Source organism: Bos mutus, chromosome 5, assembly GCF_027580195.1.
Source record: "Bos mutus isolate GX-2022 chromosome 5, NWIPB_WYAK_1.1, whole genome shotgun sequence".
Classification (NCBI taxonomy): domain Eukaryota; kingdom Metazoa; phylum Chordata; class Mammalia; order Artiodactyla; family Bovidae; genus Bos; species Bos mutus.
In genome coordinates this window covers 94,418,725-94,433,848 of record NC_091621.1, presented here as the reverse complement: position 1 = coordinate 94,433,848, position 15,124 = coordinate 94,418,725, and the positions used below count along the sequence as shown (strand labels likewise).

General features: G+C 40.6%; 1 protein-coding gene and 1 pseudogene across 2 annotated transcripts in view; one reads left to right on the top strand and one right to left on the bottom strand.

The window, feature by feature from the left end:
- The window catches only part of FAR2 (fatty acyl-CoA reductase 2), a 182,252-nt gene that overhangs the window by 117,159 nt on the left and 49,969 nt on the right, over window positions 1-15,124 (bottom strand). The window lies entirely within an intron of this gene.
- LOC102275126 (large ribosomal subunit protein eL32-like) lies at window positions 13,477-13,922 on the top strand (annotated as a pseudogene).

Genomic DNA, 15,124 nt, shown 5'->3' with positions numbered 1-15,124 from the left:
GGACAAACAACCACCAGAGGTAGAAATGACCGCACACAGCATAAGCTCTACTTGACCACATGCACCACTGGGGTGAGGTGGCATAAAGAGCTTGGGCTTTCAAATCAGTCCTGGAACAGAAACTAACAAGTGCCTTCTGTGGACAGCTCTTTGTATTTCTTCTTCCTTGATTACAAGGAAATGTAATGTTTCTCTGATTATCTGTCTCACATAAATATTTCAAAACTGCCTACCATACATTAGTAATAGTTTTGATGCTGATGAGATGAAGCAAGGGAAGTTTAGGAAACAAGAAGAAATTAAATGACTTGCCAATGTCACAAAATTAGTATATGTGAATGAGGAGGTAGGGGACAGGGTTGAGTTTGACATTAGTTTGTCTGATTGAATTCATCATTTTTTCTTTTACACCTTACTGTATGTATGTGTGTTCCTTGTTGCAGAAAAGTCCTGATATGGGTTTTTTGTTTTTTGTTTTTTTAAACTAGTGAAAAGGAGGCAGTCTTATACTATTCATTTCTACCCAGCCTGCCTAGCAACACTAACTTCTATATTTTCCACCAGCAGGATTAAAAGTTCATTGGCAGTGATGACTTCTTCCCAGTCTGAGGTGGTGACATCACTGCTCCCACCACTGGACCAATTTAGCCTTTGTAAACTACTGAAAAACCTATTCATCCTAAAGGAAGGCATCACTTGATGAAATGTACAAGTTCAGTTTCAGATGAACTAGAACACAGGCTAGTCCAAATCTCAAAATAAATACAGTGATGACTGATCTACTCTACTCCATCTTGATGCCTCTACTCCATCCCTGAAGGCTCAGACAGTAAAGAGTCAGCCTGCAATTCAGAAGACCTGGGTTCAATCCTTGAGTTGGGAAGATGCCCCGGGAAGGGAATGGCTACCCACTCTAGTATTCTTGCCTAGAAAATGCCAAGGACGGAGGAGCCTGGCAAGCTATAGACCATGAGGTCCCACAGAGTCAGACACAACTGAGTGACTAACAGTTTCACTTTTCACTTTAACCTCATCTATGGGGAAAAAGAAGAAAGGCAGTGAGAGAAGGCTTTTTAGGAACATACTTGTAACATCAAAAGCATTTCTAAAGACAAAAATCTTTGCTGAACACACTGACACCAGAGGAAAACATTTTGTTATTCATTAAACTATATGCTCCTTAAGGTTTCTTTTAAATTAGAAAGTTTATACAATCTTATACCCTTTCAGAAAATGAGATTCTTCTTGGATCTTCTTTTTCTTTTGCAGATCTTTGATTTTAGTTCAGGTCCAAATTACCCCCTGTCTGAATTTTTGCAACAGCCTTCTAGCTTGTCTTCTAGCCAGATTTGTTCTCCTTTAGAGAGTCCTGTGTGTATCCTCTCCAGACTAAACTACCTAAAGCAGAGTGCTGTTCCCACATTCATTTCTATTTTGTCACACCAAAGTTATATTTTGTTATTGGAACATTCTCCCATGATGTTGCTTATTTTTCTCCCATGACTTGGAAATTAAATCCCACTCATAAGTAAGTCCCATGTTTCAGTTACGCACTCCAAAGCACACAATCATTTCCTTTTCAGAACAGGTAGTGCAGCTGTTTTAAGCATTTCTCACTTTAGCATTCATTTATTCTCTAATTGGCTCATAGTTTATAAGTCTGTCTTTCAAGCCACAATCACCAAAAAAATTTCTGTTTCTTCTCTCCAGCATTTTGCTCAAGACCACAGTTCTTCATAAATTCTTACTGCATGTGTGTGTGCTCAGTCACATCCAACTCTGTTCGACTCCACGCATGGTAGCGTACCAAGCTCCTCTGTCCATGGAATTCTCCAGGCAAGAATGCTGCAGTTGGTTGTCATGCCCTCCTCCAGGGGATCTTCCTGACCCAGGGATCAAACCTGCATCTCTTACATCTCCTGCATTGGCAGGCAAGTTCTTTACCACTAGTGTCACCTGAGAGGTGCTACCTAAAAAACAGACAACTGCATCTCTTCTTAACAAAACTGGCCACAGTAAACCTATTAGTAAAATTGGATAGCAGGAGTATAATTGAAGAGTAAAAAAGGTAAATACTGTGATATTTGCATGGGAACACACCCTGTCCTATCAGTCAGTTCAGTTCAGTTGTTCAGTAGTGTCCAACTCTTTGCAATGTCATGGACTGCAGCACACCAGGCTTCCCTGTCCATCATCAACTCTCGAAATTTACTCAAACTCATGTCCATTGAGTCGGTGATGCCACCCAGCCATCTCATCCTCTGCCGTCCCCTTCTCCTGGTGCCTTCAACCTTTCCCAGCATCAGGGTCTTTCCAATGAGTCAGTTCTTCTCATCAGGTGGCCAAAGTATTAGAGTTTCAGCTTCAGCATCGCCTTCCAATGAATATTTAGGACTGATTTCCTTTAGGATTCCTTTAGGATCTCCTTGCTGTCCAGGGGACTCTCAAGAGTCTTCTCCAACACCACAGTTCAAAAGCATCAATTCTTCAGCACTCTGCTTTCTTTATAGTCCAAATCTCACATCCATACATGACTACAGGAAAAACCATGGCTTTGACTAGATGGACATTTGTTGGCAAAGTAATGTCACTGCCTTTGAATATGCTGTCTAGGTTGGTCATAACTTTTCTTCCAAGGAGTAAGAGTGTTTTAGTTTCATGGCTGCAATCACCATCTGCAGCGATTTTGGAGCCCACCAAATAAAGTCTCTCACTGTTTCCATTGTTTCCCCACTTATTTACCATGAAGTGATGGGACCCGATGCTGTGATCTTAGTTTTCTGAACGTTGAGTTTTAAGCCAGCTTTTTCACTCTCCACTTTCACCAAGAGGCTCTTTAGTTTTTCGTCACTTTCTGCCATAAGGGTGGTGTCATCTGAATATGAGGTTATTGATATTTCTCCCAGCAATCTTGATTCCAGCTTGGGCTTCCTCCAGCCCAGCACTTCTCATGATGTACTCTGCATATAAGTTAAATAAGCAGGGTGACAACATACAGCTTTGGCATACTCCTTTCCCAATATGCAGTCTATTGTGCAATGTCCAATTTTAACTTCTGCTTCTTGACCTGCATACAGATTTCTCAAGAGGCAGGTCAGGTGGTCTGGTATCCCCATCTCTTGAAGAATTTTCCACACATTGTTGTGATCCAAACAGTAAAAGTCTTTGGCATAGTCAATAAAGAAGAAATAGATGTTTTTCTGGAACTTTCTTAGTTTTTTGATGATCCAATGGATGTTGGCAATTTGATCTCTGGTTCCTCTGCCTTTTCTAAATCCAGCGTGAACATCTAGAAGTTCATGGTTCACGTACTGTTGAAGCCTGGCTTAAAGAATTTTGAGCATTTCTTTGCTAGTGTGTGTGATGAGTGCAATTGTGCAGTAATTTGAACATTCTTTGGCATTGCCTTTCTTTGGGATTGGAATTAAAACTTACCTTTTCCAGTCCTGTGGCCACTGCTGAGTTTTCCAAATTTGCTGGCAAATTGAATGCAGCACTTTCATAGCATCATCTTTTAGGATTTGAAATAGCTCAACTGGAATTCATGACCTCCACTAGCTTTGTTTGTAGTGATGCTTCTCCCTAAGGCCCATTTGACTTCACATTCCAGGATGTCTGGCTCTAGGTGAGTGATCACACCATCTTGATTATCCAGGTCATGAAGATATTTTTTGTATAGTTCTTCTTTGTACTCTTGCCACCTCTTCTCAAAATCTTCTGCTTCTGTTAGGTTCATACCATTTCTGTCCTTTATTGTGCCCATTTTTGCATGAAATATTCTTTTAGTATCTCTAGTTTTCTTGAAGAGATCTCTAGTCTTTCCCATTCTATTGTTTTCCTCTATTTCTGTGCATTGACCACTGAGGTCAGCTTTCTTATCTCTCCTTGCTATTCTTTGAAACTCTGCATTCAGATGGGTATACTTTTCCTTTTATCCTTTGCCTTTAGCTTCTCTCTTTTCACAGCTATTTGTAAGGCCTCCTCAGACAACCATTTGCCTTTTTGCATTTATTTTTCTTGGGGATGGTCTTGATCACGGCCCCCTGTAGAATGTCATGAACCTCCATCCATAGTTCTTCAGGCACTCTGTCTATTAGATCTAATCCCTTGAATCTACTTGTCACTTCTACTGTATAACTGTATGGTATTTTAAGTCATACCTGAATTTTCTAGTGGTTTTCCCTAATTTCTTCCATTTAAGCCTGAATTTGGCAATAAGGAGTTTATGATCTGAGCCACAGTCAGCTCCTGGTCTTGTTTTTGCTGACTGTATAGAGCTTCTCCATCTTTGGCTGCAAAGAATATAATCAATTGCAGCAGCGGCTACATGGTGCAGGAGCGACTTTGAGGAGATACCCCATATCCAAGGGCAAAGGAGAAGCCCCAGAAAGACAGTATGAGGGGCAAAACTGCATTTATAATCAAGTCCCATATCCAATAGAGAAGCTCAGAGGGCTCAAACAAACCTTGTTGTGCACCAAGACTCAGAGATCCCACAGAGACTGAGACAGAACTGTTTCTGAGTATCTCCTGTGGAAGTACAACTCAGCAGCGGACAGCTGCAGGGGCAGGGGCTCTGGGTGCAGTAGACCTGGGAAAGGCATAAGCCCTCTTGGAGGAGGTCGCCATTAACCCCACCATTGAGCTGCCAGAACTTACACAGGACTGGGGAAACAGACTCTTGGAGGGCACAAACAAAACCTTGTGCACACCAGGACCCAGGAGAAAGGAGCAGTAACCCCACAAGAGACTGACGCAGACTTGCCCAGGAGTGTCCAGGAGTCTCTGGCAGAGGCACGGGTCGGCGGTGGCCTGCTTGCAGGGTTGGGGGCACTGAGTGCAGCAGTGTGTGCATGGGACCTTTTGAAGGAGGTTGCCATTACCTTCATTAGCTCCACCATGCTGCTGCTGCTGCTGCTGCTGCTAAGTCACTTCAGTCGTGTCCGACTCTGTGAGACCCCAGAGACAGCAGCCCACCAGGCTCCCCTGTCCCTGGGATTCTTTAGGCAAGAACACTGGAATGGGTTGCCATTTCCTTTTCCAACGCATGAAAGTGAAAAGTGAAAGTGAAGTTGCTCAGTCGTGTCCGACTCTTAGCAGCCCCATGGACTGCAGTCTACCAGGCTCCTCCTTCCATGGGATTTTCCAGGCAAGAATACTGGAGTGGGGTGCCATTGCCTTCTAGCATCAAGTCAAATAACAGGGAGGGAACACAGCCCTGGCCATCAGCAGAAAATTGGATTACAGATTTACTGAGCATGGCCCCACCCATCAGAACAAGACCCAGTTTTCCCCTCAGTCAATCTCTCCCATAAGGAAGCTTCCATAAGCCTCTTATCCTTCTCCACTAAAGGGCAGACAGAATGAAAACCACAATCACAGAAAACTAACCAATCTGATCACATGGACCACAGTCTTGTTTAACTTAATGAAACTATGAGCCATGCCATGTAGGACCATGCAGGACAGACAGGACATAGTGGAGAGTTCTGACAAAACATGGTGCACTGTTGAAGGGAATGGTAAACCATCCTATCAAGGATGACACAAAAAGTTAGAGGAAATGTTGTTTGACTCCTGGTTTCTAATAAACCCTAGATTCCCTATTTCAATGGACAAAGTAGCAGCGTTCAAGCCCCCACATCACTGAGGTTTGGGCAAAAGACTGCCCTGTCTAATTTGTGGCTATTCAGTGCTAAAAAGCTGAGTGAGACTAGATCGCAGGATCCCTGGTCAGGAAGATTCCCTGGAGAAGGGAATGGCAACCCACTCCAGTATTCTTGCTTGGAGAACCCCATGGACAGAGGAGGCTGGTGGGCTACAGTCCATAGGGTCACAAAGAAACAATCACAACTGAAGCAATTTAACATACATGCACAGTGTAAGACTTATCTCAAGATCTAATAGAATTTTATTTGCAAAGAATATTATGAAATGCCAGGTGGAAACAGAATCATTTCCTTCTCATTAGATGGGCTTCTTAAAAAAAAAAAAAAATCTCTAGCTAGCTAGCTAGCTATCATCCATCCATTCATCCATCAAAATGGCCTCAGCCCACTAAGCTATGATACAATTGAAACATTACCTGTGCACATCTTCCAAACAAGGAGAAAGAAAAAGAAGCAGAGAGACACTAGAACAAATCAAAGTGACAAGTGAATCCAAGCCATAGTGAAAATATCTGTGTGATTCAGGACGGACCAGTACAAGAGTCCCCTCATCCTAGATAAACAGGATGAGAATACCCTGCAAGGGAGTGCTAGCTTTGCTGCCTCAAGGGTGCCCCCTGATGGCTGTTACTCAGGGGATTCCCACACAGCACTACTTTTGTATGAATCACCACATCCCCGCAGTAACAGCCAGAATCCTGTATCTGAGAGAATGAGAAAGTGGTGAAGTATTAGCACATGCATGTGTGCGTGCTGAGTCGCTTCAGTCATGTCTGACTCTTTGTGACCTGATGGACTGTAGCCCACCAGGCTCCTCTGTCCACAGGATTCTCCAGGCAAGAATACTGGAGTGGGTTGTCATGCCCTTCTCCAGGGGATCTTCCTGACCCAGGGATTGAACCCATTTCTCATGTTTCCTGCATTGCCAGGAGGATTCTTCACCACTAGTGCCACCTGGGAAGCCCATATTAGCATGTGCTACTGCTAAGTCACTTCAGTCGTGTCCGACTCTGCGCGACCCCATAGATGGCAGCTTACCAGGCTCCCCCGTCCCTGGGATTCTCCAGGCAAGAACACTGGAGTAGGTTGCCATTTCCTTCTCCAATGCAGGAAAGTGAAAAGTGAAAGTCAAGTCGCTCAGTCATGTTCGACTCTTCGCGACCCCATGAACTGCAGCCCACCAGGCTCCTCCATCCATGGGATTTTCCAGGCAAGAGTACTGGAGTGGGGTGCCATCGCATTCTCCAATATTAGCACATATCTACACCTAATTTCTGTTAAGCTTCCAAGCAGGGAGTGGAAGTGGAAGTGAGGAGCTATGTGATACAGAGGAATTCTAATATCCTTGTCCAGTTGTGAGAGTCAGGTGCTATGGCTGAAAATACCCTACTATTCTGAGTCAAATATGTTTCCATAATTCCTTGGCCTGGCACACGAGGTTATTTAAAAATCAGATGAAACCTGACTTTTCTGCCTTCTCTCTTTTTTCTCCTCCTACATTAACTTTTTACAGCAACCAAACAAGCTTTGATTCTTTAAACTTTCTTTCCTTCTCAGAGTTACCCTCTCTTCTCTTTTATGCCTGTCTACTTGGCCTTTTTAAGAACCTTCCCAGATGGCCCTGATGAGCAGGAAAGTTTGCAAACTACTGGCCTACTCAAGGCGCAAATCAAGTTTGACTTCATCCATGACACCTGCCTGGGCTACTCTGGGATCCTGGCACATCTCCTCCCTCTACCCATCCCCTCAGCTACAGTTTATGTCAGTCCTTGGCACATAATCATTGATTGCTTCATGTCATTTCATCTTATGATCTCCTTTTATTCTTACTTAGCACCTTCACTGTTCTTTCCCTTCCTTAAATGCCTGTGTGTCTTAATTCCACAATTAGAGGTGAAAACAATGAGAGTTGAATCCCACTGTGTTTTCCTTTTAGTTAGGGATCAAGAAATATGTTAACTGCCTGAGAGAGGTCAGAGACACCGAAGCAAAGCCAAACCCTTATTTAATCCACACAGCCAAAGACAAGCTTTGCAGGAGAGCTGCATGCCCTGCAGTGCCCTGTGGTTCAGCTCTCAGAGTCCGAGCCCTCCTGCCAAGTTGCATACAAACCAGAGTTTAGGAAATTCAGCACAGTTTTTCAATCAGTCATAGTTCTGATGAAGCAAGAATCTGCATTAGGTAAATTTAGGTGTCACTTTTTGAATATTGTGTCTTAATGTTCTGAGTATCAAACCTTATAGAAACATTGCAACAACCTGAAAGAGTTCAAGTAATCTATAAAAGCCGCTAAGATCCAAGACTCAAACTGTGTTGAAAGAAAGACACCTTGGTCCAATTTTGCACAAGTGTGAGGACCACTGGATCCTCTAGTGATCCACTCCCAGGTTTTGGGAAACAAGTCAGATAAACAGGTAGTGTGGGACTGTTCTCATTGGGTAAGAATGTCCTTTCATGGAACATGCTTCCCAGTGATGCCTCCCAGTATAAACTTAAAGGAAGCACTATCATTTTTAAAACTGCATCTTTATCAGGCTTCTACTTTCAGGATGTGTTATCATTAAGACACCACCCTTGGCTCTAATCAAAGCAAAGGGAATTTATTATTTTTTTTAAGTAAGCTTTTTATAATGGACATTTGGTAACCACAAGTCAGTAAAATAGAATACAGGTTTCTTTTTAAGACAAATCAAAATAAGAATCAGGAAGAAGTTCTGGACCTCTAAGTCTCTGTTTGCAACCTCCGTTAGTTTCAGCTATGGTATAGCTGATATTTCCTAGAGACTAAGACTTATGAGAATACCATGGGTCTCTGAGGCCCTTTAAGACCTAAGGATGCTTTGTGTTCTGCCTTCTATATGAGATCCTTTGTGTTTGGCCAGTATCATTATTTCATTCAGATTTAAAGAATCATATGGGGCTTCTTCATTTCATTGATCCCCCTTTTTTCAGAGCCTTCCCTGTACCTTTTGGTATCACTTGGCTATTTTTTCTCTATGTACTTACCAAAATAGTGAGAGTTTAAAATATGGCATAGATTTTGGTATCTACATTTCATTCATCTTTTTTCCCCTCATCTAGTCATTCAATAAACACTGAGTATCAAACCTTGTAGAAACATTTCAACAACCTGAAAGAGTTCAAGTAAGCCATAAAAGCTGCTCAGATCCAAGACTCAAAATGCGTTGAAAGAAAAACACCTTGGTCCAATTCTGCATAAGGGTGAGGACTACTACAAAATGAAAATTTATTCCTTTCAGATCAGCAGAATAACTAAGGTAAAAAAGGCAAAAATCAGAGCAGAAATATATGAAAAAGAAACAAAGGAGACTATAACAGAAATCAACAAAACTAAAAGCTGGTTCTTTGAGAAGATAAAATAGACAAGATATTAGCCAGACTCATCAAGAAAAAAAGGGAGAAGAATCAAATCAATAAAAGTATAAATAAAAATGGAGAAATCACAACAGACAACACAGAAATACAAAAGATCACAAGAGATTGCTATGAGCAATAAAATGCCAATAAAATGGGCAACCTGGAAGAAATAGACAAATCCTTAGAACTATAACCTTCCAAACTGAACCAGGAAGAAATAGAAAATCTTAACAGTGCTTAATATCACAAGCATGGAAATCAAAATTGTAATTAAAAAATCTCCCAACAAACAAAAGCCTAGGACCAGATGGCTTCACAGGTGAATCCTATCAAAAATTTAGAGAAGAGCTAACACCTATCCTATTCAAACTCTTTCAGAAAATTTCAGAGGAAGGTAAACTCCCAAACTCATTCTGTGAGGCCACCAGCACCCTAATACCAAAACAGAAAAAGATGCCACAAAAAAAGAAAACTACAGGCCAATATCACTGACTAACATAAATGCAAAAATACTCAACAAAATTCTAGCAAACAGAATCCAACAACATATTAAAAAGATCATACATCATGTCTGAGCGGGTTTTATCCCAGAGATGCAAGCATTCTTCAATATTTGCAAATCAATCAATGTGATGCACCATATTAACAAACTGAAATATAAAAACCACAAGATTATCTCAATAGATGCAGAGAAAGCCTTTGAGAAAATTCAACACCCAGTTATGATCAAAACTGTCCAGAAAGCAGGCATAGAAGGAACATACCCCAATGTAATAAAAACCATATAGGACAAACCCACATCAAACATTATTCTCAATGGCAAAAAACTAAAAGCATTTCCTCTAAAATTAGGAACAAGACAAGGGTGCCCACTCTCACCACTATTAGTCAAAATAGTTTTGGAAGTCCTAGCCACAGAAATCAGAGAAGAAAAAGAAATAAAAGGAATCCAGACTGGAAAAGAAGAAGTAAAACTCTCATGGTTTGCAGATGAGATGATCCTCTATATAGAAAACCCTAAAGATGTCACCAGAAAAATCACTAGAGCTAATCAACAAATATAGTACAGTTGCAGGATATGAAATTGATACACAGAAATCCCTTGAATTCCTATATACTAACAATGAAAAAAAGAAAGAGAAATTAAGGAAACAATCCCATTCACCATTAAAATGAAAAGAATAAAATCCTTAGAAATAAATTTACCTAAAAAAAAAAAAAAACCTATATATATAAAACTATAAAACACTGATGAATGAAATCAAAGATGATACAAATAGATGGAGAAATATACCATGTTCATGGATTGGAAGAATCAATATAGTGAAAATGAGTATATTACCCAAAGCAATCTATAGATTCAGTGCAATCCCTATCAAGCTACCAATGCTATTTTTCACAGAACTAGAATAATTACACAATGTGTATGGGAAGAAAAAAAAAAAAAAAATAGGCAAAGCAATCTTGAGAAAGAAGAATGGAACTGGAGGAATCAACCTTCCTGACTTCAAACTATACTGCAAAGCTACAGTCATCAAGACAGTATGGTACTGGCACAAAACCAGAAATATAGATCAATGGAACAAAATAGAAAGCCCAGAGATAAATCCACACACCTATGGACACCTTATCTTTGACAAAGCAGGCAAAAATATACCATGGAGAAAAGACAATCTCTTTAACAAGTGGTGCTAGGAAAACTGGTCAGCACCTGTAAAAGAATGAAACTAGAACATTTCTAACACCATACACAAAAATAAACTCAAAATGGATTAAAGATCTAAGTATAAGACCAGAAACTACAAAACTCTTAGAGGAAAATGTAGGCATAACACTCTCTGACATAAATCACAGCAAGATCCTCTATGACCCACCTCAGAGAGTAATGGAAATAAAAACAGAAATAAGTAAATAGGACCTAATTAAAAGCATTTGCACAATGAAGGAAACTATAAGCAAGGTAAAAAGGCAGCCTTTAGAATGGGAGAAAATAATAGCAAATGAAACAACTGACAAAGAATTAATCTCCAAAATACACAAGCATCTCATGTAGCTCAATACCAGGAAAACAAACAACCCAATCAAAAAGTGGGCCAAAGAACTAAACAGACATTTCTCCAAAAAAGGACATACAGATGGCTAATAAACACATGAAAAGATGCTCAACATCACTCCTAATTAGAGAAATCCAAATCAAAACCACAATGAAGTATCATCTCACATCTGTCAGAATGGCTGCCATCAGAAAGGTCTACAAACAATAAATGCTGGAGAGGGTGTAGAGAAAAGGGAACCCTCTTACACCATTGGTGGAAATGCAAACTGGTATAGCCACTTTGGAGAACACCGTGGAGATGCCTTAAAAAACCTGAAATAGAAGTCCCATATGACCCAGCAATCCCACTACTGGGCATACACACCAAAGAAACCAGAACTGAAAGAGACACATGTACCCCAATGTTCACTGCAGCACTGTTTACACTAGCTAGGACATGGAAACAACCTAGATGTCCATTGGCAGACAAGTGTATAAGGAAGTTGTGGCACATATACACAATGAAATGTTACACAACTATAAAAAATAATGCATTTGAGTCAGTTCTAATGAGGTGGATGAAACTGGAGCCTATTATACAGAGTGAAGTAAGTCAGAAAGAGAAACACCAATATAGTATATTAAGGCATATATATGGAATTTAGAAAGATGATCCTATATGCAAGACAGCAAAAGAGACAGAGATGTAAAGAAGACTTTTGGACTAAGTGGGAAAAGGCAAGGGTGGGATGATATGAGAGAATAGCACTGAAACATGTATATTACCATATATAAAATAGATGATGAGTGCAAGTTCAATGCATGAAACAGATTATTCAAAACCAGTGCTCTGGGACAACTGAGAGGGATGGGGTGGGGAGGGAGGTAGGAGGGGGATTCAGGATTGGGGGGACATATGTGCACCTGTGGCTGATTCATGTGGATGTATGACAAAAACCACCACAGTATTATAAAGTAATTATCTGCCAATTAAAACATATAGATTAATTAACATCCCCCCCCCAAAAAAGGGCAAAGATTTGCATAGCACATCACTGCACTGAACATTACCAGGCCTGTTCTGTGCTGAGAACAGAGAAAATAAAATTTCATTTCAATTTTACAGATCTCTCTCCATTACCCCTGAAATCTGTGTAATGATACAATGATTCAGGTCTAGGAGAGGACATAGGAGCAACATTTCCTGAAGGTAGTAAAATGCATAAACTTTTACTACCCAATCCCAGGTACCCATATTTATAATTAATATAATATTATAAAGGAGTCATTGGTATGATTCTGTCAAGAAAAAAAAAAAAAGAGAGAGAGAGAGACTTTGTAAAAGCCCACAGCAGCTATGTAGCTACACAAGCTCACCCCAGGACCATTGCACAGACTGTTCCTTCCATGGAGCACACAGTTCACAAAGCTGGTTCCTGTCTTACCCTTCAGGTGTCAGATTAAATGCCACATGCCCAGAGAAGCCCTCCTGAACACCCCAGGTAACAGTAATGTATGTTTCCTTCTCTCGGATTCATGTAAATTTCCTTCACAAAACTTATGATAATTTTCAGCTGTTTCAGTTTGTATATATTTTGTCAGATATTCCATTAGAATATCAGGTCTTCAGTGTCTCTCCAGTGCCAATCTAGTCCTAGCTTAGAGGAGACACTTAGGGAAAAAATGAGGGAGAAAAGCAAAGGATCTAATTTTTATATGAAGAACAAATTCATTTCTTTTTTTATATACAGATGTTTCCCATTTGCTTCTATGGCCAAGAAACAAGTTGCTGTGAGGTGACTGCACTGTTTGTCAAGTCACTGATTACAAAATTAAGCTGGGCCTTACCACTCTAGATCCTATTAAAAGATTATATTTTACCTCTGATATATTTTCTAACTCAAAGTCTTCTGAAATGTGTAAGGTGCTGATGGTGATCAAGACCCCACCCAGTTATAACCTTTATTCCTGCATTGACACAGTTTTAATGAAGGTTAAAAAAACATATATTGTGGGAACTGCAATGACTTCAGTAATCTCAGAGGTAGATGGTCATATAAACCTAACGCAATTGCCATAACTTAGAGATTGTCATGGGGCCCAAGGGTTAAGTCTGCAGACACTTCCCACGAAATAAGATTCACACTAGGAGCTTCACTCTTGGGTGATATCCTCATGGCAACCCAAAATACAAGGAAACTTCCTGCCTACGTAATAATTCTTTGCAAAAGAGGATAGATGTACACCATAAATTACTTTCCTGAAAAAATGATAAAGGTAAAACAATTGTAAAAGAGTAAATATACTTCCATTTATTTTTCTGTGGTTCAAAGAGATTTCTCCTCTCTTTCTCGGAGATGCCTAGGAAGTGGCAGCCATCTCCTGCTTGGCGTCATGGCCGCTCTCAGACCCCTCCTGAAGCCCAAAATCAGCGTCAAAAAGAGGACCAAGGAGTTCATCCAGCACCAGTCAGACCGATATGTCAAAATTAAACAGAACCAGCAGAAACCCAGAGGCACTGACAACAGGGTGAACAGGAGATTCAAGGGCCAAAGATCTTGATGTCCAACATGATTAGGGGAGCAACAAGAAAACAAAGTGCTTGTGGGCCAGTGGCTTCTAGAAATTCCTGGTCCACAACCTCAAGGAGCTTGAAGTACTGCTGATGTGTAACGTCTTCCAGTGCCGGGACTGCTCACAACATCTCCAAGAACTCCAAAGCCACTGTGGAAAGAGCAGCCCTACTGGCCATCAGAGTCAGCAATCTCAATGCCAGGCTGCGTGGCAAAGAAAACGGAGAGGGCTACTGTGCAATTTTGTGTAAGTTAATAACACCATAAAACTCGGGGCAGGGGTGTGAAAGGTGATTTCTGGCTTGTCAGAATAGAATGCCATACAAACCAAAGGCCACAGCTTTAGACTGAAACTTCAGCAACATTAAATTGTGTTAAGTATTTCTCTTCTCTGTAGAGTACTGAATATCACATATCAGTTCTTTCTTCAAAAGTCATCTTTGAACAGAGTCATTCATACTATCTGTCCCTACGAATTCTTAGGGTCTAATGTATAATTTAACCAAAAGAGCATCCACTTTCTGGAAAAATATTACTGAGATTTCTTTCTTTTATGCTTTTCAGATTTTCCATGAAGATTTATCTAGAATGGATTTGGGATCATTGTTTCACTGAAGGTTATGGATAGCTCATGTCAGAACTTGGTTTTTGATTGTAAGAAAATAAATGAGGGCTTTCCTCATAGTTCAGTTCCTAAAGAATCTGCCTGCAATGCAGGAGACCGTAGTTCGATTCCTGGGTCAGGAAGATCCGCTGGAGAAGGGATAGGCTACCCACTCCAGTATTCTTGGGCTTCCCTTGTGGCTCTGCTGGTGAAGAAGCTGCCCTGCAATGCAGGAGACCTGGGTTCAATCCCTGGGTTGGGAAGATCCCCTGGAGAAGGGAAAGGCTACCCACTCTAGTATTCTAGCCTGGAGAATTCCATGGACAGTCCATGTGGTCGCAGAGTCAGACACAACTGAACAACTTTCACTTTCAAAATAAATGAAGTTCTCAAGAGTACTGACCACCAAAATATTTATCAGCTAAACAAATAAATGTTCATTTGAGAATACAAATAGCTCCCTAAATGGTCTCAAATGTTCTGTCTTTATCATCTGTGTGCACCAAATGCCCACCCATGTTTTACTTGGAGAAAATAAACTGTAACCATTAGATGATTTCCAGAAGGCATCAAATACAGACTTTGGACCAGATAAATCTGAGTTTGCATTTTGATTCTGAGTTTGTAGTACTTCCTTGGGGGAGACCCTAGGGCCTTTGTAGTTTTCATTTTTCATATAGAAACTGATGACCTCATTCATACACACAGCTTCAACCACCACCTACATGGTCTTAAATCATTATATTATCTACAACCAGACTTCTCTGCCGAGCACTAGACTCATCTCTAATTGGGTTTTACACAGTTCACCTCCAATGGTTCAATGGCACCAAAAACACAACAGATTAAAGAGATGAATTGATTC